Genomic DNA, 26,454 nt, shown 5'->3' with positions numbered 1-26,454 from the left:
TCTTAAGTAGCCTTGAAATCACACCCCTTTCAGTACATACACATTTCTAATAACGGCAACAATTTCAAATTCTCCTATTTTTCACCTTTAAAAGTAAAAAAAGAATGTGCTTTCATCTCAACAATTGCATTTTTGCATACTTGAAGTACACAGTATAGTGTTAATACACATAATACTGTTAAGTGAAAATGTCCCCAAAACCACAACAAAAATCAAAATATTAGAAGAAACAGATATGTCTCTCCAGATAAATGCATGATTCAAATGATTATCTGAAAAAAATAAACAAAGCACCTGTATGGTGACCTGAAGATAGAGAAGGACAGGATGCAAATGAGCTGATAGAGAAGAGTATGTTTAAAGAGAAAATTGAAAGATTATTATGATACTGAACAGAGCAAAGAATTTGAAAGGCTCTTCCTTAGCAGTATGTCCTGAGTATTGTTCACGTCAGAGTCTCCACATTGAAAAGAAGGAGCAAAGAAGGTAAAGGGAAGTAGTTACACTCTCATTCCCTCAACACATTCCCAGAATGACTGAAAATGAGGAGCCATAATGCCAAAGCTTTCTCTTCCCTGTATCTGTGGCTAGACATACTAACTACATTAACAAACATGATGATACATCCCTTATATCGTTGCTCACATAGTTTTAGGGCTAGATGGTGTACGAGAGGAGATAGATAGGAAGGCCTGGCATATGTCAAGTCCAAGATTAAGTTCTGTGTGCTGTTCTGCTCTCAAAGATCTGATTTACACTCAGCCTCATTTTTCTGGTGATTTATTGCAGCAGAACAGTTTGGATGAGCTTTTTTCTTCAATTGAATCAGAAATGGTGTAAGGAAAGCAAAAGAATAAGTACAAGCAGTAAGTGAATTCAAAGTTCAGTCCCAGAGAAGGATGAAGGATTGCATAAACACAGGACAAAGCCCAGAAATAGATCTTGCTTAATAACGATCATGCTATGAATGGATTTTGCAGAAGAAGGAATGAAAATCAAAGATTATGTGATTCAGTACTACAACCTGGACTGAGGCGATTTGGAATCCATACAGGGATAGAATCAGAATCATTGAAGTTGGAAAGACCACTAAGATCATCTAGTTCAACCATCAGCAGATATCAAACTTTTATCTGGAATCTCTGAAAGCAAAAAATCAGTTTCCATACAATTAGTGTTTGATTATTTCTCTTCAGATAGAAAATGAAACAGATTCATGATCTTTTTCAAGAAATAACATCCATGTTTTCTGAAGAAAGATAGCATGGGAAATTTCTTCATGCTGATAAGCCAACGTGCATTCTGCATGAACTCAAAGTAACACAGGCCAACTTTGAAATCAAAAGCTATAAAACAATCACAGTATAGTCAACACGTCTCATTATATTTGTTATAATATCACACTAAAGCAGCTGCTCAGGTTTGGGACTGGGGCTGATATGCATGACCAAGACAGTAGATTTAGACTAGATATTAGGAAGAAATTTTTTTTTTTTTTACTGTGAGAGTGGTGAGACACTGGAACAGGTTGCCCAGAGAGGGTGTGAATGCCCCCTCCTTGGAGACATTCAAGGCCAGGCTAGATAGGGCTTTGAGCAATCTGTTCTAGTGGGAGGTGTCCCTTCCTATAGCAGGGAGGTTGGAACTAGATGATCCTAAATGTCCCTTCCAACCCAAACCAGACTAAGATTCTATGAATTGAGACTAAGTTACCCCTCACTTGAAGGAATCTCATTTACATTTGTCTACCTAGGCATATCTAGACAAAAGGTAGAGCTGGACCATAAGAACAAAACTTTTCAAAAATATATCAGATCTCAGCAAAGTCAAGAACTTTCATTATTAGCTATTTTAATAGTGCAGTTAAGCTGTTAATTTTCTTTGTGTGCGCGCACATGTAGTATGCTTGTATTTAAAATTAACTGCAATATTTATAGTCATCTAGACCATTGTAGAGTAAAGCCCTTTAATACCTTTCTGTGCTTTGCGTGCTGGATTTCCTGATCTAGTTGCCTTAGTTACAATACAGCAACAAAAATGCTTAGCACTGTCATGGTGTTTATTCAAAGATCTTAATATATGTTCAAAGCAGAATACAGAACTAATTTGATAGTGAGAAAAATAATTTACAGAAAGGTACAGTAGCTTGCTAGGTTAATACAGCAGATCTGTAAGTAATCAGAGAGTAAAATCCAAGTATTCTGCTTATCAGAGCATGTGTATCCCAAGACTATGTTGTTGATAATAGCATAGTCCAGAACACTAGTGCAGGACTTGGCAAAGGATAAAAGACTGAAGTTAGGTAAGCTTACGTAGAGTATATTTGATGATCCCGCAAGCAGGCTTTTACAAAGACACACACTTTCAGTCCTGTCTCATTGCATCAATTTCTCTTTTTGTGCACTTTGTAATCTCATATATATATATATATATAACCACTGTGATAAAATATAAGCATACAATGATGGCTGAAAGTTTCAAAAATACATGAGCACATTAATTCTGCAACTTGGGCTCTACCGATGCGCTTACAAAACTTTCACACAAGCTGAGCTTCCACAATTTGTTATGTAACTTGGTATCACCTCAAGTGAGCATTCGTCTCATGCAGCTGTAGGATGCAGACTACAATGTAAATACAGGTAGGAAGCTATTCACCTCACAAATATTTCCATGCAAAAATAACTACTTTCTATGTGGAAAAAAATGCTTTGGATTTTCTTTAGAAACCCAAGGTGAAATGAAAAATGTTTTGCTTTTTCACAAAACTAAGGAAATAAGATTTCCCTATGTAGCTGAGAAAACATTTCTGTTCAGCTGTCACACTGATCATTTAAATAACTATAAACCAAATTTAGTATGTAGATTGTGCATAATTCTTGCTCATTTTAAATAGGTGCCATTTAGGAGTAGAATTTGACCTAGTTTTTCCTCAAGAGTATTCACAAAGGCAAGATAAAGGAAGAAATGATGAGATCAATTCACAGCTGATTCAAATTGCTATGAAGCTACTGAAACTGGAACAGTCTCAGATACAGCTTCTTGAAGATATCATGAAATGAAGCAGCTATCAGAAATGCCAAGCATTGCTAGTTAATTGTGGAACCAGGACAGATTTGCTGTGGATCTATATCTCATTTGTCATGACTTCATACATTATTTGCCTAAACAGACTTTGTCATATAACTTCACCAAGCATTTCTACAAGCAACTGAAAATTAGTTATTCAAATCACTAGGCATATTTAAAAAGCTGAACGAACAGTTGAAGAATATTTTCAGTTGAAAACATCTTGTCCTTTGTTGCAGAGCCAAAAGTTTGGAGGTCCTGTTTTAAATTTTTACCAGAGATGAAGTACAACAGATGTCTCTCTTCACTCATAGGTTTTCTTGAACAACTGCACTGAAGCATGTGGCAGAAGTTATCTGCATTTGATGAATAATCTTTCCTATTCACACATGCAGCTTTAGGGCTAGCACAAAGGCCAAATGGAGTTTATATCTCTTCCTCCCTCCTTCATCTTCCAGCCAATTCTTGCTTATCTATCACAGTGGTACTTTGGTTAAAGCTGTTCTTTTCACGTCATCCATACGCCTGATGTGGTATGCCTTAGGGGAAAAGTAGAAATGTACCCAGTACATGTCCATGCAGTAATCAACAGCTGAGGAGAGATGTCAAGATTTCAGAGAAGTTTTCATCTTATTTGACAGTATTAAATAGCTCCTGAAATCTCACAGTAACATGAGGAAAGCAGATTAACTTAAGAAATCTAACAACGGTTTTAAGAACCCAACTTGATTCCGCACTGCTAAAATTATTCACAGCTAAGTAGATTGTGAGACAATTCTTATCAATGCTTCTAATAATATCTATGTTCTGAAGACAAATTTACTACTGAAGCTTTTCCAGAATCATTCTTTGTTTCTTACACATACATAGGAATTATTTTTACACTTTCTACTCTTCTGTGCCAACCTGCCTTAAGTGAGCTCTCAGAAAGGCTCAAAGACCGTGCTATTTCCCAAGCTATCTACATCAAAACTCTGGAATCTAATGCATTTAAGCCCGGTGCTCTGTCAAAGTTAACAGTCATAATTGCCTAATTATCTGCTTTAGTATGATGGTAAAACCTTTTAACATTTCCCTTTTCCCCAAGGAGAGTGTACTGCAGTTTCTGGAATGCTGCCTTACCTTTCTTTTGGGAATACTTATGCAAAGAATTCATTTTGCTCTCAGCTAAACGAACCTTATTCTCTCCCTCTGTAGCCATACTGTCTCCTTACCTGGATGTTTTATGTGCAGCATATACATCTATATGTAAGAAATTCATTAGCATCTTCTGTTTGACAGATTTCCCTCTCACAGGGACTTAAGTCAAAATGTAAGTCACTTTGTTGAGCTAACCAGAATTACTGTACCTGTGCCATGTTACAACACTTTCCCTCTGATTCAGCTTCTGTACATGCTGAGGCTCTTCAAGGATACTTAAACTAGAAGAGGCCAGTGATGGCTCCTAACTGTATTAGGACATAACTTCTCTTCTAAGATACCAAGGAGGTGTTACTCCATTGGTAAACTGAACACAGTTCTAACACTTCTAGTCTAGAAAATTCAGCATCTTGCTCATATGAAGTCATCATCTTCACGTCATAGAAAAAGATGCTAGTTATAATTGATTTTTATAAGAATAAAACACTAGGAAGCCATAAATGAATGTTCTAAGTTGTTCTAAGAATGAACAACTTTTGTTTATGCCACACAGCAAACATTATAAAGGATAGATGCAAATTAAGATCATCAATTCCTGTATTACTCTAGTAAGAAGCTTAAAAATCAAGAATAGAGTCGGTCAGGATTAAAATTTTACAAAATATACTTCCCCCTTTTACTGTTTTGTTTACATTTTTGTTTTCATTATTCCTCTAGCTCGTTTTGAAAGTCTGAATGCAAATTAGAAGACATTTAAATACTACTACCTATTTTATCTACAATAGATCATACACAATCACTCCAACTGAGTGGATCAGAGCTAGAGAACTTAGGGCTCTGTATAGTAAACACAACGTTTTCAGTCACATTTGTTTCTCTTCTTCCTCAGGATTCATTCCTGTAAGGCAGTCTCTCCTTAAACTATTTTGATTCCCATCCACATGGTAAGAGAACCTTTCTGTCTACTTTTTGAAATTAAAGCTTTTATTATTTTTATTACATATTTTTTTATATTATATTTATTTTATTATTTATTTTATTATTATCCTTCTCTCCATTTTTCACTTGAAATATAGCCATAGGTTTATTCAAAAGAAATAGCTTTAAATGGTAGAGGGAACAGAATAGCAACAGCAGTACAGTGCCCTGCGCAGAGAAACTGCTTGCCATTTTACATATCATCTCAAAGAGTAAACAAGCAACATCAGGTTTGCTTCCAAATGTGAACTCATTTTTAAAATAGATATTTAGCAATTGAGACACACAGACAAACTAATTCCAAAGCATGGTAATTACCAAATCTCAGATTAACAGGATCATAGCATGGCTTTGATTGGAAGAAATTTTCATGACCATCCTGTTCCAAATCCCTGCCATGGGCAAGGCTGCCACACACCAGAGCAGGCTACTCCAGGCCCCATCCAGTCTGGCCTTGAGCACCTCCAGGGATGGAGTACCCACAGTCTCTGTGGACAAACTTTTCCAGTGCCTCACCACCTTCTGAGTAAAGAATTTCCTTTTAACATCTAACATATCTCCCCTTTTAGTTTAGGGCTGTTCCCCCTTGCCCTATCACTATCAAACTGTGTAATAAGTCAGATTCCACTTTTTAATTTATCTTTTTTTTTTTTAAATGTTAATCCCCCCTTTAGGTACAGGAAAGCCACTATAATGTCTCCCCGGAACTTTCTCTTCTGCAAGCTAAGCAAGTCCAGCTCCTGCCATCTTTCTTCATAGGAGAAGTGCTCCAACCCCCTAATCATTTTGTGGCTCCTCTGAACTCATTCCAACAGGTCCAATAAGCTTACTACTCAGAGAATTATCTGTCCAAGAAAATGCCTCTACCTGCACAAGAAAAGTACAGGAGGCGACACACACAGATCACTTTTACTGGGCTAGTAGAGAAATGACCTTGTGGTAGGACATCCTTTCAAAAGTAGCTAAATCTGCTGATGACACAGAGCTGAGAAGCAGTAAATACAGAGAAACAGAGCAAACAAAGACATAATGATTTGGATAGAATTAGGCTTATGGGATGCTAAGTAGTTTATGCAGTTCCATGTAAAGAAGTAGAAGGTAATGAGACTAGGGACCAAAAACAGTCACTGAGACCAAAGTCTAAATTAAAGCAGAACACAAAATACAGACCAGGAAAAAGAAGTAGGAATAAGATAGTTTAAAGTGTTTTTCACAATCATGCACAATATTTAGCAGCAATAAAAAGGCAAACAAATGTTCGGAGCATGAAATTAGATAAGGTAGATGGGAAAGAGTAAAGACAGAATTATAATTTATCAATGGAAGGCATTCTGGTAATATATAAAAGAATTTAGAAGCCATATGCCATTTGCATATGTGCCATTTTGATCACCCTATTACACTGCAGAAAGGACATCACAGGGATGAAATAAAGCAGTAGATGGACATCAAAACGTCATAGAATTTGGGAGGATGTGTTATTCATTTTGAAGAATAATTATCTAGTTTCAGTATTTGCTGGTTTTCAGAAAAATTATTTACAAATCATATTAGTATTATATCTCTTCCTAAGAAGCAGGGTATGGAATGATGACAGAATGATACTGAATTAAAGTGAAATGTTGAATTAGATATTAGAAAGCCCAAAAACTCATTCACATAGACAATACAATACATTGGCATGGCAGACTGTAGATTTTTTTTTTTTTTAATTTTAGGAGCTCAAAAACAGATTTGAGGATTAAATCTGATTCCGCAACTTTTAAAAAGCTAAAAATTCATCTAACTTAGCAAGAGCTCTGAATGAGAAATACTTAGAATAACCCATTAGATTCTCAAGTAGATAACCCATTAGATTCTCAAGTAGATAACCCATTAGATTCTCAAGTAGATCACACTGACATCAAAAGCAACTTTGTGGCAAAAATTTCTGCACAAATTAGAAATGTAATAGTAAGAGCTTGTGACTTTAATTGAGTGAAGTATGTAAGCACATAATTAGTATGACAATAGACAAAAATGTGGTCAGTGAAACTCTCATTAAATTAGAGGTAAGCATGTGTTTAGACAATATGTTAGACTGCAATTAAATGTTATAGACAGATTTGTAACCCTCTGTGGGGTGGTGTTTTGTTTGTTTTTTAGTTTGCATTCTACAAACTTCTCATGTACTTCCCAGCATGCACAGGCCCAAATAGAGAAAGATGAAATATATATATATTTATGTAAAATTGTACAGGTTATTTCAACATTAAAGTTGAAAATTTGCAAGAATTTGTGAGATAACTCAATGAAGTCCTCAAAATACAGATTTTTAAGGATTGAAACTATACCACACAGTAGGAATTCGCTATGGAAAGAAATGGTACTTTAAACACCTATAACTTCAAGTAAAAAAAATAATTACCTCTTATAAGAACTGCTAGCTATTAAAATAATTTTGAAAATTTTGCTTAGTTTATATCCTTCAAAATCTCTGAAATGAATCTGAAAGCAGAATTTGGAGAATGGATGCTGTATCAAAGCATTTTTATGAGAAATGACATAAAACATTCTGCCTTGAAATATAAATCCTATGTAATTATACATCAAAGTTGCTAAGAAAAAGTTACTTAGATCACACCTTCCTCTTTAATTTCTGTTATTAAAATTTGGAAATTTTAAAGCTTTTTTTTTCCTGGAAACATACATATCACATGTGCTTTTATTAAATTACCACATAGTTCTATAAGCAAAGCAATGTTCTATTTATAAACACCAAGAAGATAAACAGCTTGCAAAAATAATGCAGATAAACCCAAAGCTGTTTCTTTATGAAAATCTCTGCATTGAAAATGCTAGTAAATCAAATGTTGTACAAAGAACAGTTTTGTGTTTTTCTGCAAACCAATATTGAGATGCTGTACGTAATTAATATGTTTAAGTAATGTAGACTGAAGGTTTGTAAGTAGCTTCTACTCATTCGGTGCATGGCAAAATCTTCTGTCAATAAAGCCTGGATTAAAAAAATGCCACTGATATTTTGACACTTGTTCTCTGAGAACAGCAAAGAATTGTACAGATGCAGGAAAAAAAAAAAAATCAAACTCTAAAAATCTTGGAGCAGAATAAAAACAAAAAAAGAAAAACCAAGATGCTGAACTGAAATAGGATATATTAAGAACAAAGAATCAAATAAACGGGATGCAAACGAAAGGGAACAGAATTTTCTGGAGACAGCGGGTAGCCTGGGGGAAGCCTCCAGAAAAAGAATTACATGGTAGTGTAACAAATGAAGGGGAAAGATGGAAAAAGAAGGCAATGAGTAATGAGAAAACAGAGTGCACGAAAGCTGTTGAGCATAAAGATGATAAGTTTAAAGTAAGCATTTCCCTCCCGTATATTTGCCCTTTAAAAAACATTCTTTCATTTATTTCTATTTCTCAAAAATCTGGAAGACTGCATTATAATGGAAAAAAAGGGTTAAAACTGTTTCAGTCTTATACTTTTATCTTCATATATAAAAATTAAGTCTGAATTCTTGAACAGATTGGCAACAAGCCATGAGACTGCTTTGCCTGAACGCTTGAAAGCTTAGCATTCAAAACCTTTAGCGTGGAGATTTATGGGTGGGCAAAGCCCCTGAGTTATCAGCTGCTATGCGGCAAGATGTGCATTTAAAGCTTTTCACTGAAATACACTTACAGTCCTTTGCTTCCCATTCAGCTTCTCCTAAACATCAGACACACACTCCTATGTCTAACACAATCTACAGAAGAACTTATCAGTACAGTTGTAAAACAAGCTGGAAACAAAATGAAAGAACTCATGACAGCATGGGGACGGTTATGCAAGTGAGGAAAACATTATCACACTTTCCTGACGTACCTGTTCTCATAACTGAAACTGTTTCTCCTCTCTGTTATGCAGAAAGGCACAAAGCAGTGAGTGCTCATACAATCCTTAAAAATATTGTTGGTAGCAGAATAGTTTTTCCTCATTTTTTCATTTCTTATCGGTTTGGATTTTCAAGTTCTCTAATTCCTGTACGTATATGTACTAATGGATAGAGTATGAGCACTGAAGAAAGAAAACCAATTTAGAGAAAACAACTGGTATTTGAATACCTTTTCAGAAAGACAGTTCTAGATGTGTAAAGATTAGTATTAAATACTTGTCCTAAGAATTCATCAGGAATTTGTTTTTCTCTACCATAAAGATTTCCCAAACCATACCATGAAAAAAAATCAACGGAAAGTTGTAAAACAGACAACGGTGTCTGTTTTTTTTCCCTCTGACTTAGCAGTCATACCCAATTACCTCATCCCTGAAAACAATTTAACTGCCCAACTACCATGTAGTGTGGAATGCTTTTTTTCCTATTTTTCTATTAGCTAAAAGATTTCAACAAATGTTCAGCCAAATTAACATACAAAACATCTGTATGCACTGTGCCAGTATTGAAAAATTGTTGTAGCTATAAGTACAAAGTCATTTAGCTCATTTAGTTCTCAGGTTCTTAAGATCTTTGAGGAATGAAACATCAGCTAAAGTAGGTATTTTAACAACTGTATGCACATGAAGGATAGAAATCACCAAACATCGACAGGTAAAATAGAAGAGGTACATTGGATAAAAAGAAGTGACAGTTTCCCTCAATGTACGTCAACTCACAGATAGAACAAGCAGTATCTACTCGGTATACTGAGTAGATGAATTGTTAAGATGCTCACAAATATCCCATTGTTTTTCTAAGCATTCTCTTAACACTGTGCTACTCAGTTACTAGGAAACTAGGCAATTAATAATTGTTATTGTTATAGATATATATGAGGCCATCTTGACTGACTTCACAAAGATTGATTTCTGCCCTATAATAAGAGCCATTTCCTGTAACAGTATCACAACTCATCTGTACGATATTAGCCAAACAGAGCCACAGTATTATGAAAGGAAGCATGACTCCTTGTAAGAGTGACTAGAGCTCATCAGTCTAGATAACAGATGAGAGACAGATCCATTGGTTTTTTTTCCTTTGTTTGATTGTTTTTGTTTTGTTTTCTTTCTCCAGAGTTACTTAAGAACCTGGAAGAAGAAAACATTTGGCAGCACTTAAATGGAAAAAAAAAATCCAAACAGTTAAGTAAATCTGGAACTCGCGAATCTAGTGAAGCTAATAAGAATTTAAATCTTTTCTCTCATAAACATAAATGACAGTAACAACATATTCAGCACATTCATTAAAATTGGATTAAATAATATCCAGTCCATATAATTTGCTTTAGTTTCTTTCCTTCTAGCTCTTCTGAAACAAAAAAATGCTTTGGTTGGGGCTTCTCCGAAGGAAAAAAAAAATGCACTCAAACTAGTAGCTTAAAGGAAGAGCTTCATTCAGGTGTAAATTTGTCAACTGTATTTGATGTGATCATTAAAATTATTCATTACGTAATTCTAAATCTCCAGGGTTTCAGCAGTTCCTAAACAGCAGTAAACATTCATACTATGTCATTCCCTATGCACCACCTTCTAAACCCAAGATTTTAATGTTTTAATAAGATCTTCAAGATAGACACTGTGATGGGAAAAACACACTTTAAGGACGATTAGAAAATTAAGATACCAAAACTGACATTTCTGAAAAGGTGTTCTGAAAAGGTGAATAGTCCAAAGGGTGAAAGAGTATGTTTGATGGTCAATGTTTTGTTTATTATATGAAAAACAAATAACACCACACCTCCTCCCCTTTGGTGATTTCACAAGCTGGAAAAACAGTTTCTCTACTGTCTGTTACACTTGAGTACTTTCGCTTAAATTATCCATTCCATAGATTCCTTTTTGTCTTAACCTGCAGCTCATCACATTAAGACATGATGGAACACTAATGCAAGAAACTTTTATCTAACAGATGCAAATGGTATTGAGTGCTATCTCCCTAAACTTACTTTTCTGTTGGCTTAATGTAAACATTTCCAGTTAAAGCATCAAGGAAGTCATAGACATAAAACACATTTCTGAAGTGATTACACAGACCATTTACATTTCCAGACACTAAAAGCAAAAAGGGCATTGCAAACTCCTAATATTAGTATTTACATAAAATAGGTCACTGAATTTAATGCAGAAAATTTTGCATTCAAGGTTGTGCATCTCAATCAACTCCTGGCCCTGAATGTGAAACAAATATCATTATACAGGCAATGCAGGACAACAGTCACTTGGTAAAGAGATGTAGATCAGCCAGTAAAAATTCCCTTATGTTAGTCAGAATGGCTAAGAGAAAATCTATGTTATGGTAAATTTTGTCACAGCATTGGGCAGTAGTTATGCCTTAAAACCCTATAGAATAAAAGAAAAATGATTTTTCTCTTACTGATAAGTGTTTCTGCAGGTAAGTGAAGATTATAAAGACATCTAATGCTGATGAAAGAACATTCCAGTCTCAAAGTTCTCACCAGCTCAGTCCAGCCTGCCTGCTAAATAAGCCTCAATAAACTAACATCTACATAAAGAAATCTTAGAGAGACAGCAAGAAACTGCTGAAAGGGGAAGTGTTGCTAAAGGGCATAAGCGTACATGTGCTGTCTATTGACTTTTATTTTACTATGATATCATTTGAAAGCATTTTGCATTTCATGTAAAGGTGCATTGGTACAAACAGAGTCGTAGCTATATTGCATTGTCAAATTATTATTGTGTCAGTGAAAGTGGTAATAATTATAAGTATGGTCTAAACACATAACAATCAACACATTTCTTTTCCTAAATGTTCTCATTATCACAGAATTTCAACTAGGCTAGCACTTTTATGCAAATTATTTGCTTTGACGCAGCTAGCCTGGTTGTTGCTTCATGATGATACTATAGGACTCATATTGCATCTCTTTACGTGAGACTTTTCAATTTCATGAAAAAAATCACCTTTCCTACATTTAAGAAGAATGGAACAGAAACTACAATGCATAATGGGAATAAATACATGCCATTTATAGGAAAAGAGTGATATAGTAATTAAAACAAAAGTACTTTTGTTTTCAAAATAGCTGTATAATTCCTTAACTATAGCTTTCATTAGGAGAAACACTAGACTAAAAGTATCACTTTGTTGGCAATTTTTTCACACTTGGACAGATGAAAAAACTAGAAATATTTAGTCAGGCAAAATTCAGATTTTATTGTTAGAACATCCGACTAGTACAATGTATTTTAAAGTTACTACTTATATATTTAACAATATTTCTTTTATGAGTAAATGAGTAAAATATAGACAAAGAAATTTATATAGAAAATATGACTAATATGACTACTATGACTGGCTCTTTATCATTGAATGAGCTAGTATTTTAGTTTTGTACTGGCTCAGAAAATACCATTCTTTCTTCTGATGTTGGTTCCTTTCTAGCTCTAATTAAATAAGACAGTGCTGTAAAACATCTTTCTAGTTTGCACACATACATCCACTGATGTTTGTATGTATAACAGCAGCTTATGGCGCAACAGCAAGATGCTCTGGATTGAAACATGCATATGATTCCAGATATCAAAGTTAGCTTTAGTTCGACTTTGTGAGATTCTGAAAGGAGCTGTGCTTTGTTGCACTTCCTTAGATCCCAATAGTGATTTAGTTCTGAAGATTATATATTTGTCTCTTATGTGTCAAAAGTCTTATCCCTAGTGACATTACAACTCTGTTTTTGTATTTAATGTAAAAGTGCGATAGCTTCACATTGATGATTGTCAGCAGTTGCTATTTATCATCTGTCAAAAGTTTTTCTCATGGGAAGACAGAAAATCAAATGGATTATGGCTGTTTTTTTAGTTGCTTAAAGGAATCTAACATGACACAGGCTAAAAAGAATGGCAAAACTACTCCTGACAACCAAGTTAGTATTCACAGCAATATACAATTTTATGTACATAACAGGAGAACTGTCAGTCGTCTTGACAAAGCAGCATATTTAAAAATGCTATGTCAGTTCATTCATCTGACCTCTTGGTTGCAAGTCCACCTGATACTGCAGTTACGTATTTCTAAAACTGCTTACAGCATTTTCTAGGAAAAAAAACATGCAAATCCAAACTTCAAGTAAACATGAAAAATATATAATTGTACACAGTAAAGTGTATAATAATTATGTTTCTGCAATGTCCTTTGGTTAAGATTTTAGAAAGTATCTCTCTCTTAGTTCTTAAAGAGAAAGAGATAAATGAGAGATCCGGAACATGCAATATGACTAGATGGCCTATGGTCATCTCAATGTAGTTATACAATAATGAGAGGAAGATACTCTTTCCTGAAAAAGTGAAACTTTATCCCACTGAAGCTTTTTTTTTTTTTTGCAAAATTTCTAGAGAAGAAATTACAGAAAAGATATTAGTTTATACTCATTCTTAGACTAGGAATTTTACATAAAACTCATAGATCTTTGGTTTTTTTCCTACAAAAAAAAGAAAAAACAAATGAGGCAAAAAAAAACTCCTCAAATCTTGCCTGTTTAATGATTTAAATATGTGTCAATTTGTATACAGAAAGTTAACTGAAATGTTCTGATTATTACTTAGACTATCTGAAAATGAGAGATATTCAGGAATTAGTGTTAGAGCTCCCAGAGGCATGCTGGGTCCATCCTAAAACTTGCCTACCCATAAGAAGTATGAGTTAAGTATGTATTATGAATAGAGAGATCTCATTCAGCCTGAGTTCTGAGAATGTCTATGGTCCTAGCTCATGTTGTAATGCTGTGAAAAAAGGCTATTTTAATGACATTTTATTTGGAATCCAAACTACAAAAGTAGTTTGCTGGTCCAGCGTGTTCCATGATCTCCTTAACCTTTTTCAGGTTTGATATCCTTTTATCTTTAATAAACCTCGTGAAAGGGATTTGGTGTTTCACAGATAATTATGCCCCACCTCTAATTTCAGTACATTATAGCAAATAGATTAAGGGAAATTCAGGGAAGCAATAGGGATTTAAATGGCATAAAATAGAATAAAAGATTTAAAATTCAGTCTTTTTAGTTTCACCTTATATTGTCAGATAGAGAAGCCAGCTTTATTTCAACCTTAATGGTCGTGTGGAGATTACTGGTCAAAGTGCAGAGAATATAAAGCTCCTGTTATAGAAGTACTTCTGAAAAACTCAAAGCTTAGATCTGGGCTTCCACCTTCTTTGAAGCTTATTATGAAAACCTGTTCTATGACAAATGTCCAGATAATGATATACTGTAACAATACCTAGGTTTTCAAGAGCCACCTTACTTGTGCTGCACTATACCATCATTGGAATTATACCTTTTAAAATATTTCATGTCCTTCTAGAGTTGTTAAAAATGACAGAAGTCAGAATAGCTCAATAATTTGAGTTCGAAAAAAGTAACTTATCCAGCACATGGCCACAGAAGGACCATGTCACCATTAGGTTAGTGAACAACAAAGTCCAAGGGATTAAGTTGACTAGAAATAAGGGACGTATAACAGCAAAGAATTTAACTAATGATTTGAAGACAAGACTATTTTAAAAACAAGCTAATCACACACACACAATGAAAAACAGGTAGGGTGGATCAAAGCTGTAATTGTGCCTTGATACATCTGAGCCAGCCACAGTGACAGACTTTATCTTCACACATTAGAAAGAAAAAGTAGATTTTTATACACGACTAAATGATATTTCTCAGTTGAGGTAGAATTTTTTCTGACTTTAGTATAGTTCTGACTTACTTAGGAATATATTCATTTTACTTCCCTGTGAATCCTTAAAAAGAGTATTCTTTTTCTGTGCAGACAAGTTCTGAGGACTCAGTGGAATATACGAGCCATATAAATTCTATGAATTCTATGCCAATGAGTGTCACAGAGAAGTATATACATAATATATATAAAAAACAACAACAAAACCCAAACACAAGCTACTTTATATTTTGTGTGCATTTACTTAAAATGAGGCGGAGAATTTTTGTTTCCCTGCTAGGTATCTTTATATTTGAAGCAGAAAGAGTGAGAAAAGAGGTTATTTAAGCACTCTTAATTCTCTCTGATTTTAAGTTTTTTAGGGATGAAAACATGGTGGGCCCAGGAATTTCTAAGTTTTAGTATTTTTTCTTTTTTGTGGGTAAATTGTATTATATATTTAAAATTCTAGAATTTAATATGACTATTCTTGACTATGAGGACACAAATGAATTCAGTTCTGCTAGCTACCTAGGCTTTATTTTCACTTTAATCATATTCACAGAGAACTGTATATGCATAGGTTGTACATTGTGTATATCTGTGTACATAACATACACTGGGATTTTCAAGCACATTCAAACTGCAGATTACATTGAGGCTAAACTGATGCATAAAATACCATTACATGCAAGGTCACATTCAACACATGTATGGATTGAATCCAGCAGTCCCCATTTTTACATTAAACAGTCATTGCTGGAAGCCCATGATTGTCTACCTATGCTCAATACTCATTTGTAGAATTACTCACCCTATACAGCTCTCAGTGTCCTTTTTGTAAAGCTATAGTAAAGAATGGACTTGTCCCATCGTTGCTGTGGGCTTTCTGCACAGCAATAAAGCTGGGATGAACAGTACAAAAAGGCAGTGCCTGTGGGTATGACTCTATGGTAATTAAGCCATCAAGAGAGATAACTCTAGGCAATCCCTCCCCCTCCCCCCCAAACTGTTGTTCATAGTGAAGAGTTCCTTTAATAAGCACTAATGTCCATTCTGATCAATGTCTGCAGCAGAAAGCATTACTGTCACCTTCTTTGCTCATACTGAAAACAAGAGGTAATTTCCAGGTTGGTTTGGTTTTCCTTTTTGTTATTTTTTGTTTGTTTTGTTTTCTTTTTGAGCAGCCTAACAATTCCTGCCAACCACTTCTTGACAATGAAATATGGAGAAGCAGAATGAACATAAACACTCGTGGCCTTTCCTAATTTCATGACAGCCCCATGATTGATACTGTCAATATCCATAACACAAGTCAGTTCTCCCCATTTGTCAAAATACAACAGGAGTAGAAAACAGCTGGGAATACAATGTGGTTATCTGTAATATTTACTCAGCACAAATGAGGTTGAAAGCATGTTTATAGCAATAAACAAAAAAAAAAAAGAAGAAAACTTATCCCTACCCCTGTCCTTTTTAGTATTTTTTTTTTTTTCCTCTTCTCTCCAGGAATGCACAATCATCTCCATTGCTAAGAAAATGCTGATGCAGCTTCTCTAGTTCTTGTACAAAAACTCAGCTTTTTTCCTGAGCTGCTAAGAGCTGTGGAATGCGATTCCCTGTCATGAGAGAGTAGCTACTGAGCAGATTATGTTGGATACAGTAATCCTGAATTTTGGACTGGGAATTCATTAATCACCCCTCTTCCAATATCACTTTGGTAATCATAACAGGTTCGACAAGCACAACATCACACACTTTTGATCCTTATACCAATCCTTCAATGTTTAATATATTAAAAGAAATTGGCCTTCAAAGAGTTGCTAAAGCACTGCATGACTGAGGAATGACAAATATTTCAAATGCCAACCAAGAGTCTGATACTTTTACTGAATTCAACCTGTTGCTAGTCTTAGTCCCTGATCCCACTATTTCCCATATAATTCAGTGATTTTCATGCCAGCAACTCCTTCCTCAGGAAGTCTCTGACACCACATAGCATTTGACCACAACCAGAGAAAAAAGCTCTCTCTCTTTTCTTTCTCTCTCTTCTGCTTTTCATCTATATGGGCCATTCTTCATCTAATTTCCCTTCATCTAATACATACACATTCTCTTTAAAGTCCTCAAACCCATTCCAATTAAGAATTCAAGCTAAGACAGAAATGGAGGGTTTCTTATCCCTCCGGTTACTTCTACTAGTGAAGACCTTAATTATAAAAAAAGGAAGAAATATGGAAGTAATGGATCTTCCTCTTGATGGTTTGCTGACACTTTTGGTCAATAGCTGCATGTGGAAGAAGGGAAAAAATTAATGTTCAAAGTCTGAACTAGCATTGTCTGAATTCATTCACTTGTCATATGTCTATATGCTGAATTTAAATTTAAAGAAGGGCAAAGGTTGCATATATTACAGTTTTGGTTAAAAGAAGAAAAAATTAACAGGTTCTATAGCAGTTTGAGATCAACAGCACAGTACTGTTCAGAATAAAGCATGTATATATTAAAGTTATTCAGTTACAAGTTCTCTGTGCTTAGAGAGCTTTTCCCCAATAATGATGACATTGCCACTCTTCAAACCATCAGTGAAGGATACTAAATTTATATGTTAATATTTAACAGTAAATTCATTCACTTGCGAGAGTAAACCTAATTCCAGAAATTTTCATGTGCCCTGTCTGCAAAGAATTTAAATTAATATAGTTTACATAAATATGAATATCAAGAATTCCAGGCAAGGTCCGGAATAGTTTTTATGTTTTTGTAATATGTTCATACTCTTTGCTACTACACTGAGAATAAACTATTTTTCATTGCTTCATCCAAGATCTTTTTTTTTTTTTTTTACTCCTATCATCATCCTTAACACCTCCGCTTTTTAAAGTATCTCTTTTGCACTGACTAGTGGTCTAGCAGAAAAGGCACACAGCTTTCTTCAGTGGATGTTTTCCTGTATTCTTCTGAATAGACAAGAAGCAAATAGATATTACAATTGTTCCATCTCCAGCAATCCTTTAAATACCCCACAGGTATCTTTATATTCCTCAGACTAGCTAGCTATTCTGTTGGTGCTTGTAAAACAATGACAGACTCTCCATGCAGCCTAAGCTTCTCAGATGTTTCTAATTACTGCAGCAGTTCACAGACCATGCTCCCACTATAGGCCTTCTAAACTGGTCTTGCGTGATTTACCAGTCCCACAGATAACTGACAATTCTATCATGAACTTACATAGAATCATCTGTTCCCTTTTAACACAGGTACAGGTACATAGATACATAGCCACTTCCAAAACAGGAAACCAACAGACTACATATGCAAAAGGATAACAGCTAGTATGAATAACTGAAAAAAAATCATAGTAGGTTTATCATACTTTATCCAGGCTCTCCTAACTTTATTAATTTTCAATCAAATTAATAAAGACAGTGTGCTTCAGTAAGGAAAGCTTTCTATAGAAATGCAAATTCTCCAAAAGCTGTAAATTTAGCAAATGTTCCAGATAGTTAACAGAAGTAGTAAGTCTATTTTTATTTTTAATCACGCTGAATTATGAAAGTACAGGTAGAAATTGTGATGTAAATTATATGCAATCTTATTGACATCAGTGAAAGATAAAATATCAGAAGAAAAGGATTAAAGACTTTGGGTGTTATATAATTTATACTACTGAAACTCAGATTTTTTTTGCTATAATGGGTGTTTAAGCTCCACTTTTGAGGTCTGATGACTACCTGGTATTACACATTACATCAATATTTGTTCATTTTATGCATAACATCTTCCTATTAAAACCGTAAAAGGAAAGATTCTTCTGAATATAGACATTTTTATAAAATACAGGTTAATATTCTCTAAAGTGTATTCTCTAAAGTGTATTTTTATGTTATGATTTATTAGAATTCAAATTTGTAGATCATTTATATCAAGCATTTAACTAAACTCAGGAGTCCTGAACACTATGCTGCTAATCCCATGATAAATATTTTAATCTACTTTTCAATAGTCTTAAAATAATACTTCTTTCAATACATATAATTTCATCATTTATTTTTCTACAGAGTACCATGGATGAATTAGTTCAAAAGCACAACTCAGAAAGAAAATCAATAGTCCTCTGTTGAAGACCACTCACAAAATACAATTGGGTAGTAATTGATTTGTATCAAAATTTGCTATTTAATTCCACACACATTTAAAAGGTAGAAAAGCATTCACAATGGTTTATAATTTGTCTGTGTACTAATACTCCCAAGTGTATCACCTCTATAATGATCATAGTATAACTTCAACAAATTAAGTTAAATGTGAAGTGAGCTAAGAGCTTACCAAATGCATCTGTTTGGGGATGACAGGAAGCTGACATTTGGCTGGAATTTACCACTGGCCTTTAAGTAGAAAGCCTTTCCATAGAAGGAAGAAAGGGGAGAATAATGATACAAATTCAGCTTAGTATGGGTATAGAATAAGATAATGATCTAATGTTACCTGAGAAACAAATGGGCCTATCAGCTATATTGCATAAGTTGATGATAGCAATTTATCGAAAGGAGAATTTCTCTGTGATAATACTGAGGGGAACTGGACCACATTAAATGAATATTTGGTTTAAAAAAAAAAAAAATTTAAAATCAACAGTATTTTCTTCTCAATTGGTTCTCGTAACATTTGCAACAAAACCACATTCTGACAAATGTCTTGCTATTAGAAAGAGTTAGATACAAACTTAAGGTCAGTGCTTTTTAAAAATGTTTCTTCTCCTACTAAGTCCCTGTAATATAAAATACATTCTGAACACCATCCATAAAGGACAGTGTCATATTATATTGTAATCTTTCGACCTAGCACCTGCACATCTTTAATTTATATTTTGTGGCTTAAAAGGTGCCCTATATCATCAAGGTCACATAGAAAGGCTTTAATTCAGGATGCTTCTTGCAATAAAATTAAAAAAAGAAAATAAAATACAGTGGTATAAGAAACAACTCTTGTAAATCCAGAAGGAGATCATATTAGTATATGCTTCAAAACAATCTAGTGTTCCACATTAATATATATATATATATATATATATATATATATTAGTGTTTGCAAAACACTGTTTCTGAAAGTCATGTGTTTAAACACAAGAGATGCCAAAAATAATCAGGATTCAGCTACTTTATCTGCACTATAATCTTGCTTTTAAATATCTAACCACATACCTGTTTTTTTCTTATAATTCTTGACCCTATATTTAGCAGAAGTGATATTTACTTTGAAAAGTGAGTATTCTACATTTTGTTTCATCACTACAGTTCTATGTTTGGACTAAAGGCTAGTGAGTCCTCACTAATGTTTTTATTTTTTCTCACTCTGGAATCTAAGTTCCTTACATCTTCACTCCATTTTCTGATGAAATGAGAACTGATATTGTCATTTTATAGTTCATAAAACAAGGCACAGAGGAACTGTTCAACATTTGTTCAGCAAGGGGGGATGGTTTTAAACTAAGAGAGGAGATTTAGATTAGATATTAGAAGGAAATATTTTATTCAAAGAGTGGTTAAGCACTGAAACAGGTTGACCAGAGAGGTTGTGAATGCTTCATCCTAGAAGGTGCTCAAGGCCAAGTTGGATAGGGCCCTGTGCAGCCTCATCTATTTCAAGGTATCCCTACCCATAGGGAAGGGCTTGGGACTAGATGATTTTAAGATTTCTTCCAACCTGTGCCATTATATGATTCTATTAAAAAAAAAAAAACAAAATTAGGATTTCACTAATGTGAAAAGCATAACACTTCTCAGAAATTTTTGCACTGGATCTCATGCTAGCTGTTGAGAATTCCTCATGCTGATCATCTATAGGTGTAAGCATACGTGATTCCTTCAAACTGTAACGTCATAAAGCTCAAGCTGAAACTAAGCATATTGTAATAATTTTGCTCCTCCCATGCCTAATTAAGTCTTACCACTCCTTTGTATGCAACCTTGACCATTGATTTCACTTCAGAAAGAAACTGGAGAGCATAGGAGGCAGTCAGCTACTGGATGTATAAACAATTAAGTGATGCCATAAGTTACAACTCATTAGCTGATTATCACTTCTGTAACTATTCAACCATTCACATGAACTGAAACAATTCAGCAAATGAATGGTAACTCATCAAGCTGGAGAAACTCCATCACCTGCAGTCATCTATGCATTTCCTAAAATGACTATTCCTAGTGCCTCAACAGCCACTAGGAAGTGAGGACCCAGCTGCTGCTGCAATTTGCAGCATTTTCAAGCACTTGAAACTTGGTAAGGATTAGCCTTATAAATACAGATTACATCTTTGAGGACATCAGTTTCAACTCTTTCAACTATTTTCAAACTGTGGATTTTTTGCTTTTAGAATAACAAGCTTTGGAAGATCTTCTATTTGAGCAAAGTACATATTTGGTATCATAAACCATTCTACAAGATGTTATGCAGAGCATGGGAACGTACAGGTTTATCCATAAAAGGCTGCAAGTTATAATAATATGCCTTTAGTTATTGCTAGCAGAAAATTATTTTTGCTAAAATAGTTATTTAATAATTATTGAAATTATTTTTAAAATTACCATGAGTGACAGAGAGAAAACTATATTTGATTAGAAAATAGAAAGTTATGAAAAAAATATCAGGCAACTTCAATTCTAGCCATAACCGTCATTCTGAGTAATGAGATGAAGGTGGCACAAGAAAGGTTGTATTGCACAGTAGTAGCAGTAATGTCACATGGTACAGAATTTCACAGAATATTAGAAAATAGGCTCAGGCATGGTGGGTTCTCTCTTACACAAAAGGGGAATTAAAAAAACTTAGAAAATGGTTAAAGATTTTGGTTTCCTCTGGGTCCATTTATCTTAATCTCTCCCAAAACCAGTGTGCCTTATTTAACAGTAAACTGCAGAAAACTTTCCCTTGGAAGGAATTGTAACTTACTTCAGGCAATGTTACAACCTGAACAGTTGTGCAAAGAATCCCTAATAATATGAGTAGACAAAACCCTACTGTACAATCCAATTGACTTTGAATAGTGAATTACCATACACTGGAAACTTTTCTAATAACGCATGAGTTCTTTCAAATGATTATCCTTAAAATCTGGGAAAGACATAACAGTTTTGGTGAGCATTAGTTTTAGTGGTTTCCTCTGATGTGGTGTTTACGATAGTTACAATAGTAGTACAAGCTCAGCTGGCAAGTCAGATCTGCCTAGAGGCAGCTCCTGGATCTCTGCTCATATTTTCCACAATGAAAAATATAATTACAGTAGATTAAACATTTTGGCCATTTCCACAGAGTTTTTGTGGATTTGTGTGTGTTAATGAGATCTAGCATTTTTCTGCTTTTCAGATGTATATTATAACATCACCCAACTCTCTGGAAGGAGTGATATTGCTTCTATTGACAAGCAGCTTGCATATAGCTAAAGAGTGACCCATGTAACACATGCAGCAAGTGTAGCAAAGCTATGAGATCAACAGCAACATTTACTCTATCAACTAGATGTCTAATCCAAGTTTCATCATGAAATTCCAAGTTAATGAAATGTTTTATAAAAATATATGGAGACAGCTCACAGAGCTTTCACACATACCTGTCCTGCCCCAAAACTGACAGGGAAGAAAACCTTTTTTTTTTTTTTAAATGAAATTTTCTAAATAGATAAAGGAAAAATAAAATAATGAATGGAAGGAAGGAAACAAAGTGCTTTTCTTCAAACTACTGCTATAATATGCATTGATCTTAAAATAAAAGTATTGTAAGCGATCGATAAGGGTGAATACCACATGGTTCCTTTTCCTGGCAACATTTCAACAAGATAAAGGCATTCTACATATCCATGTAGAATGAATCATATTATATGCTTGCATTAACTGAATTCAGGAACTCTCACAGTCTGGCCATAATTAAGGATGATACAAGAGGCTCTTTGCATCAGTTCAATTATCCTGTGATAGAATTCCCTAATCTATGAAGAGAATGACTGAAAAAAGACAACAGTTTTCCAGAAAAACATTTTCTCAATCAATGGAGGAATGACAAGGAATGACAAGATGGGAGTACTAAAAGAGTGATTTTATCAAATTCAGGCAATTTTCTGAAAATGTAGATTTGTTTATATTTACAATAATAAAGTGTACTTTCCAATGTGCATGATCTGAAGTGTGTTGCCAGTGTGCAAGTACATGTCTGAGAGAGAGGAAGAGAGGACTACTTAAAAGGCAGTACAACTCAGAATTTCCTGGAGAAGAAACCCAGTAAGTGCATTTGCTCCACTTAGTTGTGAGCTACATTCTGAAGGCAAAAAGCAACTCTTCAGGTAATCACAGGCAAGGATGATTTCTATAATATAAGTGAAGGGTGACTTCCCCAGAAGTTTTAAAGCAGAACTAAGCAAGAGGTTGCCTGAATCACTGAAAACCTGCTCCAGCACATCACTGTGAAGCTATAATTCATTTCAGTGGTGCTTAAAGTTCAAGCTGAGTTTTCTGAATTGCAAATAAGACCCTGTGTAAAGAATATTCCATGTATGTATCCAGTCAGGGTGGTAATGTTGTTATTACAGCACTGTCTGCAATAACTCAGCTGTCAAATGCACGCCAGGCTGAAATTCAGTCTACATGGTCTCAGCTGGCCAGCAATTTCTTTTTTCATATATGGTACATTTAAAACCTACCCAGACTGTTACAAGTAGTGAGTCATGAGGTGGCAAAAAAATACGTATTTTTTAATTTAAGAAAAAAAGTTTTAAGAAATTTTGAATGAATATTATCAGTGTTGTCTCTCACTTATCTGCATCACTATTAAATAAGAATTTTGACATTGTATCTCTCATCTATTCATTATATTTTCTGTATTTTTTCGGGACAAAAGCTCTTAATAAAAGAATTGTCTATATTAACTCTTCTCTTTAGGTAGTTTTTCCCTTAAATCAGTATCAGCAAAGCCCACATTCTACATTCAAGTACTTGGAAGATGTGCTCTCTAACACCCTAATAGACACACTGACAGTAATTTTGTGACCAAACTAAATGGTTGAGTATATGCAACAATTTTTCTTTTACTCTAGTTCTTCCAATTTTACCAAATTTCAACTGAATTTAAATGTGGAAATAGGTTACCAGATTCCACTGAAATTGTAATTTTTAAATACTCTTAGTGAGCCAACTACAATACAGCATTCAAGGGATTGTGAACAGATTTTCCTTTTACTTGAAAAATATACAACTTTGTCAGTAAAAGAACACAAAAATGCAGATACATTAAAAAGGATTGAGCATAATTACTTTTTGATGCATATTTCATAATTAAGATAAATATGAACTTTACAGAATATGGCAGATAGGTGCATTGAAGAAGTCCCATACAGTGCATACTGTACCAAACAAGGCTAGAATTTTGCTACTTAGAGACAAGACAGGAGAATAATTTTACTTGAGTGTCATTACAGCTTTCAAATTTCACGTAGTTGGAATTAAGCATAAAATTGAAGATATTAAGTCTCAGCACTAAAAACTTGTTGGATGGAAGTGATGGAACATCAGAGAATGTAATACATTATAAATAATGTATTTAATTTCTAAAATACTTACATTATTTAAAGAATTAATAATGAAGGGAGAATTAATAGCTAAATCTTACAGACTAAAGGTTAGAAAAATGTTACTGACTGCCTTGTGTTAATACAAACATGGCTGCCAGATGAGGCAGCAAACCCTATCTTATATGGAACTTAAATCAAATTAAAAGATTTCAAATGCACAACTAAGGATGTGGGGCTTCCTGTTTGAGGCAGAGCATTTAAAGAATAGATCCAATTTTGATGCAGGACATCTAGGCACTTTCATCTCTGTAACACGGAATTTGTACCATCTTTTCAACACAAATTTTCATCAGTTATTACTAAGTATAACTACATCTTCGCATGCTAAGCAGAAAAGCCCTCAAACTTTTTCTTCCTTCACCATAATAGCATGTAGGGGAGGCTGATTAAGTCCCACTTATTGTTTTGGAGCAGAACTGCTTTGTTTGCTATAGTGTTCTGTCATTGCAGGAATGAGATGGTGAGTGTTTATATTTGATGTTACTAACTCCTCTATTAAATCAACTAAAATAAGAGCAACATAAGAGTAACAATCAGATGAACAGCTGATGAAAACGTTTTACTGTTCTTGAGATTATCCAAATGACAAGCCAGCTTGTGGAAGCAAATTTACGGTATTTTGCTGTACTAAAATAAAGCTGCAAGAATTTGTATAATCTGATGTGATGAAATATCAGATGTTAGTAGATTATAACATTTCTCACAGCTCTTGACAGATTCCACTGCAGCTGGTACTACTACGTAACACTGCTGTGCTACATTAGTCACCTTTTAAAATATTTTAAATTTCCTTTTAATATTCAGTGCAGGGATTTTATGGCAGTGTTAATTACTTGCAAGTCACATATTCCAGTATTTGATTTCCCATATTCCAGTATTTGATTACATTGCTTTACAGATGTTCTGCTTAGCCTCGATCATAAAGACGGGTTTCTATGTTTGATCCTTGGAAATAAGATAAGTCAAGCAGCAGGCTGAAGGAGAGGTGACCCTTCTGCTCTACTTAAGATTGGTGAGGTCACATCTGTAATGGATTCTCCAGTGCAAGAGATACATAGTTACACTTGAAGAGTCCAACAGAGGGCTAGGCTACAAAGATCACTGAGGAACTGGAGCATCTCTCCTGTGAGGACCTGGGACTGCTCAGCCTGGAGATGAAGAGATTCAGGGAGACCTGATCAATGTCTGCAATTACCTGCAAGGAGGATGTAAAAAAGATGGACCCAGGCCTTTCCCAGTGGTGCCTAATACCAGGACAAGCAGCAACAAGCACAAACCAGAACAAAGGAGTTTCCCTCTGACCATCAGGAAACACTGTGCTGTGTAGATCACAGACCATTGGCACAGGTTGCCAGAAAGCCTTCTCTTTAAGTATCTTTGAAAGTCACCTGTACATGGGCCTCAGCAATCTGCTCTGAGTGTGCCCCTGCTTGATCAGGGACTTCCAAAGGTCCCTTCTAACATCAGCTGTTCCATGATTCTGTGATCAAACTGTCTGTATTCTGCACCAAGCACAAATCAAAAACAATGCCAGACCACTTGTGACAGATCACCATGAAGATGAATTACATAAAGATGATAACCCGATAATAATCAACTAAATTCACCAGTGACCTTTTCACAATCTACTTTCCATACAGCCAAAGAAAAAAAAACAGTAACCTAGACCAACACTTGAAATAAAGAAAAAGAAACTCAGATTTGAAGGGACCACAGTTTTCATTTGTTTTTGAAGTCAAGAACTTACTAGCCCTTAGATTAAACCCAGCTTGAGTGAGCAGATTGGCTGAAGACTTTTTAAATTCTTTTGAAGAGCCATGTACTTCATACACGAGGACTTATATCAAAATAGTAATTCAGTGTCCTTTTTAGACATATACAGGAGATGTTCATATATGCATAAACAAATTCATTATTATAAGCAGTATAATGAACTCAAATTATCTTTGTCCAAAGCTGCTACATTACCATCTTCTCCATCCAATATTTGTTTTATATTGAT

The 26,454-nt window shown here is 34.6% G+C and overlaps 1 long non-coding RNA gene across 1 annotated transcript in view; it reads right to left on the bottom strand.

Annotated features, from left to right (window-relative positions):
* Window positions 1-2,627: 2,627 nt before the first annotated feature.
* LOC149916857 (uncharacterized) overlaps window positions 2,628-26,454 on the bottom strand; it is a 30,351-nt gene continuing 6,524 nt past the window's right edge. Inside the window, exon 3 of the long non-coding RNA XR_016468959.1 lies at window positions 2,628-3,661. This is a non-coding gene — a long non-coding RNA (uncharacterized LOC149916857). The remainder of the gene's footprint in view (window positions 3,662-26,454) is intronic.

Source organism: Phasianus colchicus, chromosome 9 (genome assembly GCF_987193195.1).
Source record: "Phasianus colchicus chromosome 9, bPhaCol1.hap1.1, whole genome shotgun sequence".
NCBI classification, from domain to species: Eukaryota; Metazoa; Chordata; class Aves; order Galliformes; family Phasianidae; genus Phasianus; species Phasianus colchicus.
This window is presented reverse-complemented; position numbering and strand designations above follow the sequence as displayed.